This window comes from Palaemon carinicauda, chromosome 10 (assembly GCF_036898095.1).
Source record: "Palaemon carinicauda isolate YSFRI2023 chromosome 10, ASM3689809v2, whole genome shotgun sequence".
NCBI classification, from domain to species: domain Eukaryota; kingdom Metazoa; phylum Arthropoda; class Malacostraca; order Decapoda; family Palaemonidae; genus Palaemon; species Palaemon carinicauda.
Window position 1 is genome coordinate 109,604,952 of NC_090734.1, and position 7,500 is coordinate 109,612,451.

The 7,500-nt window shown below is 33.5% G+C and overlaps 1 protein-coding gene across 1 annotated transcript in view; it reads right to left on the reverse strand.

Moving 5' to 3' along the window:
* The window catches only part of LOC137648171 (uncharacterized), a 118,344-nt gene that overhangs the window by 8,900 nt on the left and 101,944 nt on the right, over positions 1-7,500 (reverse strand). The gene's annotated exons all lie outside the window — the stretch shown is intronic.

The following is a 7,500-nucleotide window of genomic DNA, read 5'->3' on the forward strand; positions in this document are numbered from 1 at the left end:
CTTAGTCTATCAGTCAATGGTGGAAGTCTACAATGCTCTCGGCCTTTGACTTTCCATCTGCTCCACTTTCACTGAGAACTACGGCTTCCTTATTTATATCTTGTTAAATCTTTACAAGGATGAAAATTATGATTTTGATTTTCTTAACTCGGTAAAAAGCTTTCTTACTAAACATTTGATGGGAAGTGTTCAGGTACCTGGGTCACCGAATTTCTGTTCGCCTAAATACTCTCCCACTCGACCAATGTGAGTCGCGCAACGTATACCACTTGACAGAACAGAGGAGCAATGGGATAATGTTCATTTGCAAGCGAAGCCAACCATGGGGGAGCAAACAGCAGAAAGTGACTAACTTTTTCTGAGTTCGTTGGTCAACTTATTTCTAAATAGACTTTGTGTGGGAGACAACGGACACAGGTAGGAAGGATTAACATTACCTCTGCCTACAAAGTTGAAATTATGTTTGTGTTTCTATGTTTTGTTGTGTGTGTGTTTGGTTTGTTAGTGAACACTTTCCTGGCCACAATTTTAATCGTAGAGTAATCAAACTTACAGAGATTATCTGTTATGTAAAAAAGCTGGAATGGATTAAATTTTGGAGGGTCAGGGTCAAAGGTCAAGGTCACGTCAAACAAAATGTGTAAGTCAGGTAATCAGCCATAACATTGGACATCATTGTCAGAGAGTGTTCAAAACTTGATTCATACTTGAGTACATGAAAATCAACGATAATTGATACATGTTTAAGGTAAAAAAAGGCAATGTCATGGTTAGCAAATGGTCGAGAAATAAGCTGCCGTGGCAGAGGTCTGCACTAAGGTGAGTGTGTCTCTAGTTATCTATGTGAGCGGCCGGTCAGGTAATCTGATGATCTACACACTTAAATATTTACTTATTCTTGTCAGGATATAACAAGAAACCTAATAAACTAAAAAGTAATATCTTTAATATGCATGTTGTCTTTCCACACACACACACACACACACACACACACAATATATATATATATTATATATATGTATATATAAGTATTTATATATAATGTATATATATACATATATATAATATATATATATATATATCAAGACATACCATCAATACACAGTATTTGATATGAAAATATACGCACTCAAAACAAGTTCGGTGAAGAATAGAATATTAGATATATCACAGGAGGGGGTGGTAATATTGTGTTTGTAAGTTTAGGGAGAGAGAGAGAGAGAGAGAGAGAGAGAGGAGAGAGAGAGAGAGAGAGAGATTCACTATCTAGAAGTATAATTATTATGAAACTAAGCTTTTACTGGTAAAATATAAATGCTAATTTTAAAAGAAATGTATATTTTTATAGTTTCAGGAAGATATTGCAAAGCAAAAAGTAATAAAATCAAGCACATAAAGGCTCGTATCCTGATTTGTATTCATGAATTATTTTTTTTTTTTTTTGAGACAAAGAATGCCTTCACGTTGCAAATTCTCTTTTAACTTCACTCCAAAACACATAACTCGTTCTTTAAAAAAAAAAAGAATCTCAATTAAAAACAATGTCTCTCTTTGGCTGATAGATACTTTTTTCAAATATCTGACAAAATTTTGAGATCTTTTTCTCACAAAACCGAGCATAGTCCAAAACAGGAAAGGCTTTCAACATTAACTTTGCAAAAAACCTATTTACCTGATTTTTAAGATTTAAATACTTCCAATATAAGCATTTAATGACAGTAAATAACTATAATCGTTCTGTTTGTCTGGTCCAATAGTTTGTTTGTTTGTCTCGTCAGTGAGAGTGGAGCATAAAAGACATTCAGCAAGTAATCTCATTTATTTGTACGCTATTACATATGTAAATCTTTAGGGTAACTTTCTAACTATTAATAGGATTTTGATAACTATCAGTATTCTGTAGTTGTAAGTCTTAGGGGTATGCATAGAATAAACACATTTATAATTAATTAAAAAATAACAATCATTCGCACTGGACATACAGAACTTCCACTTGAAAAAAAAAGCACAAGAAGTAAGGAACTTGATGAGTTTATTGCATACTATTAGTAAAGAGTTTTTGCAATATAATAGGAAGAATAGCGGAAGGTATCTACTCAATCCTTCGAATACCAAATTACTCAGGCTATGACGCTACCCAAGAGTTGAAAACTATGACTGTATGGTTATTACAGAAGATGACTGAGTTACAAAAGTTTAATTCTATCAAATAAAGGATTTAAAAGGAAAGTGTTGCCATTTTTTCCATGTGTTCTATTAAATTCTAACTGTTAACTAATTTGAATATGCTCTTAATTACAGCACATAGCATTTCTACTTTGAACTTGTTCGAGTATTTTTTTTTCTTTTTTTAAACGAGATGGTTTTAATTCTGCTCAGAACTGACTCTATTTGAAAGCTTAGAATACAAATTTCACAAAGGCAAAGTCAAAGTCAAAGTCAAACATCTTTATTTCATTATAAAATTTTTATTTTCCTACGTAACAATATAGATTATTCACATAAAGTGAACAGTAAATGGATTGTAAAAAATCTAGGATATATATAAATTAAATTAAAACTTAAAAAAATAAACATTGCTTACGTTTCCTTTTAAATAATAAAGTACTAAAATTGAGACATTTTCTTATTTCAAGAGGTAGTTTATTCCACAATGCTGGTCCCTTTATTGCCATTTGAACGTGAACCTAAATCAGTTCGATTGCTGTCTACATATAGATTTTCATTCTGCCTTGTTAATGCATTAATACTATTACCAACTCTAGGAAATGTGAATAACCAGTTGGGATATTATTTTCTCAAACATTTAAAAAAAGTTACACTAACATAATATATACAATTTTCTTTTAATCATATCCACTTTAATTGCTGGAGGATTGGAGTGATTTTGGTCGTTTTTTTTTTTCCACCCCGATTACTCTACCTGCAAAGTTTTGAAGTTTTTGAGCTTTTTCCATGTGGATATCATCAGTTACCGAACCATATCTTTGTGTAGACCTAGATTTTTCATATGCTGACTTATCTTTACTTCTTCATCATAACATTTTATTATAAAGTGATCAGGAATTTTACTAACATTCTATGAGCTACCCACAAACATGCACTGTGTTTTTGGTGGCATTTAACAATAGTCCTTTTCTTAGAAAGTATTTTCTTAATTTCGAGTAATATTAGTTCAGCCTTTTTAATCAATGATTCTAGATTTTCTATTTGATCTGCCAAAAGAACTCGGGCGTCATCAGCGTATTGAATTAGCAGGCAGTTTTCTATGTATTTAACCATATCATTAACATAGACTAAAAACAGAATTGAGTCTAGAACAGATCCCTGTATGACCCCAATTTCAACCTTTCCAATACAACAATTTACGTCTCCTAATCTAACAACCTGAAAGTAAAGAGAGAGAGAGAGAGAGAGAGAGAGAGAGAGAGAGAGAGAGAGAGTCAAAAGTCAAAAGTCAAAAACCTTTATTCCATTATAAAATGGTTATTCTGTTACATAAAAATATAAATTATTTACATAAAATTCACAATAATTGGATTGTAAAAATCTAGGATATATATACATTCAAGTAAAATTTAAAAAATATTGCTTAAGTTTCTTTTTGAATAAATCAGAACTAACATTTGTACATTTTCTTATTTCCAAAGGTAGTTTGTTCCAGCAAGCTGGGCCCCTTATTGCCATTAAGCGTGAACCCCAAATCCGTTCGATAGCTGTCTACATATAGATTTTCATTCTGTCTGGTTAATGCATTCCTACAATTACCAACTGTAGGAAATGTGTATAGCCAGTTAGGATATTCTTTTCTCAAACTTTTAAAAACAAAAACACAAACATCGTACATACACTTTTCTTTTAATTTTATCCACTTCAATTGCTGGAGGGTTGGGGTGATGTGATCGTGTTTTTTCACACCAATAACAGCTACTCTACCTGCAAAGTTTTGGATTTTTTTTAGCTTTTTCCATGTGCATATCATTAGTTGACCCCCCATATCTTAATACAGTAGTTTATTACACTCAAGACCAGACTTTCCACAATCAAAGCTCGAGTAGTATCATCAAAGTAATCTTTTACTCTACTTAAATACACCAGAATGCCACTAACTTTTCTACTCAGCTCGTCAATGTGAGTACTAAATGTCATGTACCTGTCCATGTGTAGACCTAGATTTTTCACATGTTGACTTATCTTTACTTCATCACCATCGCATTTTATCATAATGTCATTTGGAATTTTGCTAATATACTGTGAGCTACCCACAAACATGCACTGTGTTTTAGTGGCATTTAATAATAGCCCTTTTCTTAGAAAATATTTCTTAATTTTGAGCAATATTAGTTCAGCCATTTTTATCAAGCTATCTAAATTTTCTATTTGATCAGCCAAAAGAACTTGAGTGTCATCAGCGTATTGAATTAGCAAGCAGTTTTCTATATATTTAATCATGTCATTAACGTAGGCTAAAAACAGAATTGGACCTAGGACAGATCCCTGTGGGACTACCAAAATCAACCTTTTCAATGCAAGAGTTTACGTCTCCTAATCTAACTACCTGACTTCTATCCTTCAAGTAATCCTGAAACCAGAGAGAGAGAGAGAGAGAGAGAGAGAGAGAGAGAGAGAGAGAGATTTGTTGTTTTAATTTCGAATTATTCTAATTGACCCATTTTCCTTACAATAGATCGACGAATTTGGTAAATCTTAACTCATCAGAATTCATGAATGGCAAACAACTTCGGTTTCTTTAATAACCCCAAAAGGGCAAAACAAAAGCGCATCACCTTCCCCGAGGAATCCAGCCTCTTTGGTGCGTAATTCTTCCTATTGTCAACTCAAAGCCATCATTTCCATGGAGGGCTAAACCGATTGTCGATTCAAAATTAATCAAAAGTCATCCGTGATCCATTGTATGACATTACGGAATCTATAGGTCCTTTGCTGATGGGACGGAAAGGGGTTATTATACAGAGCGGAGGTGGGGTGGGGTTACGCAGACCCCTTTTGCAGTCACCAATCTATAGTCCCTTTCATCACTTTTACTTTCGCACGCTGTCTAATTAAGCTTCTACCCCCACGGTCTACTGTGTAGACCCTGTCTACCCACACCAAATCTCCAACGTCGAGTCATGACGCGCATGCGCCAGCTTATGATAATTTGTTTTCGTGGTTTATTTATTTTTTTGGCAAATGTCTCAGCACTCATTTAGGAGGCCATTCAGCAGTTATTTGAAATAAGGCTTTTTAAAAGAGTGCTATTATAATTTTCGAAAATAGTCTTCATCAGAGTTTTCTTGTTTCTCTGTCGGTTATTATATTTCTCCACTGATAGTAATCCCTCATTTATTTCTAAGTTCTTCATGAATAAACAATGAATGCCGAGGAAATTAAATGCGTTCTACATCCTTTGTAATCTCTAAAATTGTTCCCGGAATTTTAAGTTTCATAATGATGGCTCAAATAGACAGCAATTCTTGAATATAAAATAATTGCCAACCTACATACGTTCATATATTCAAATCACACTCATATGCACAGACGCACGCGTGCACACACACACACACACACACACACATATATATATATATATATGCACGCACACACACACACACACACACACATATATATATATATATATATATGTGTGTGTGTGTGTGTGTGTGTGCGCGTGTGTGTGTGTTCGTGTGTGTGTGTGTGTTATGGCATCGTAACTTTATCAATATGACAACGATCTTATATACAAGCACTTGCGTGCAAAAATGTCACAAAAACTCCAGCAAACCAAAATAAGAGCAAGCAAGCTTCCCCTTGTTGGTCTATTATCAGCGGAGAGATGGGCGAGAAATGTAACAAAAAAGCAATGCCATTACAGTGTACGAACGTGAATGAAAATGTACTGTGTAGTGTGCATGTGATTTATTGGTTGCTATATTTCTGGGTATTAGAAAATATTAAAGTACCTACCCCCTTTCCTCGGCTAAGAAACAATAACATGAATTTACAAGGTCAATTTAAGGTATTTTTATCTTTCTTGTCTTTTGGCAAAACTTACAAATACGTATGCTTAAGGTAATACTCTGTTCCCTAGTTTACAATTTTGATTTCGTAAAGGCATTGGAGCATGCGATGCCATATTTACAATCTCAAATATTGTGCAGATATCTCTTGATTGAGGTCAGAGAGTTTGAATGATTGACATTGATCTCAGCGCTTATTGACAAAGTACTTCAAGATTTTCCATGGTCACTCTCTTGTGAAGAAGTGTTTTAATTAATTCATTTGACCTTGTTTCGAGTGTTGTTCTCCTGTCTGGTCTTCAGCTGATGAATCTCATCTTAACCTGTTGGAAAAGAACTTAAGCTCAATTATTTTTTTTTCTTATATAAATATTAATCTTCGGCACTGTCGTTAAATGAGTTTGGTATGCAATTGCATAGGATATTTCAAAGTTGAAACCATCCTTTGCATTTAGATCTTCCAGGACAACTCTGTATAGTTTATATATGCAGATATGTTTGTTGTTCTTACTGTTCTTAAAATATTTTATTTTTATTGTTCATTACTTTTGTTGTAGTCCATCTATTTCCAAATTTTCCTCTCTGGGCTATTTCCATTCGTTGGAGCATTTGGTCTTTTGGCATTCTTTTTCAATTAGGGTTGTAGCTCAGCTAATAATAATAATAATAATAATAATAATAATAATAATAATAATAATAATAATAATAATAATAATAATAATAATAAACGTCTTCTGGGCGTATGCGATTAAGTTAGTTGTTCGTATCATTCTTCTTACATTATCAATAAGATAATCATTGGAAGGTGTTCGTAACATAAATATAAGTTTTTCTTGTATGTCGATACTTCACTCTAAATTCGTGATATTGAGTGGGCAGTAAACGCCCCTCATATTAAAGTACTCTACAGTAGTTTTCGTTTTATGATTTTACGATATTACATTTTCAAATTGACTCTACATCTTTATTTCCCCCTTAATTCTCTTGGGTAACTTTCTATTAGTAAATAACAACTAGTGATGCATAAGGAAATAGATTTCCTGGCAAGACACGATTTCTCTGTTAATACTTTATTCCAACCAGACCCACTGTATATAATAAAAAGGTCGAGGATGCGATTCATATTTAAAACAAATATTTTCGTCATATATTCCCATATCTACCCTTGAGTGGTTTTCGAGTTTAGCACACACAAGAACATAAAGTTGAGAATAATTATTCCCGGAATGGGAGAAAAACACGATATTGAAGTCTCGTCATCTATCTGGAATGTCCCCGGGACTACAGACTTTAGAAACCAGAGTCAACACAAAGAAGAAGAAGAAGAAGAAGAAAAAAAAAATGTAGAAACAGAGAGAGAGAGAGAGAGAGAGAGAGAGAGAGAGAGAGAGAGAAAGCTTCTTAACATGAAGAGGACGTTTATGAGAAATGTTGGTGGTGACCCCAAAGAGAGTTCTTTTATTCACTTGGAGCTGGATAA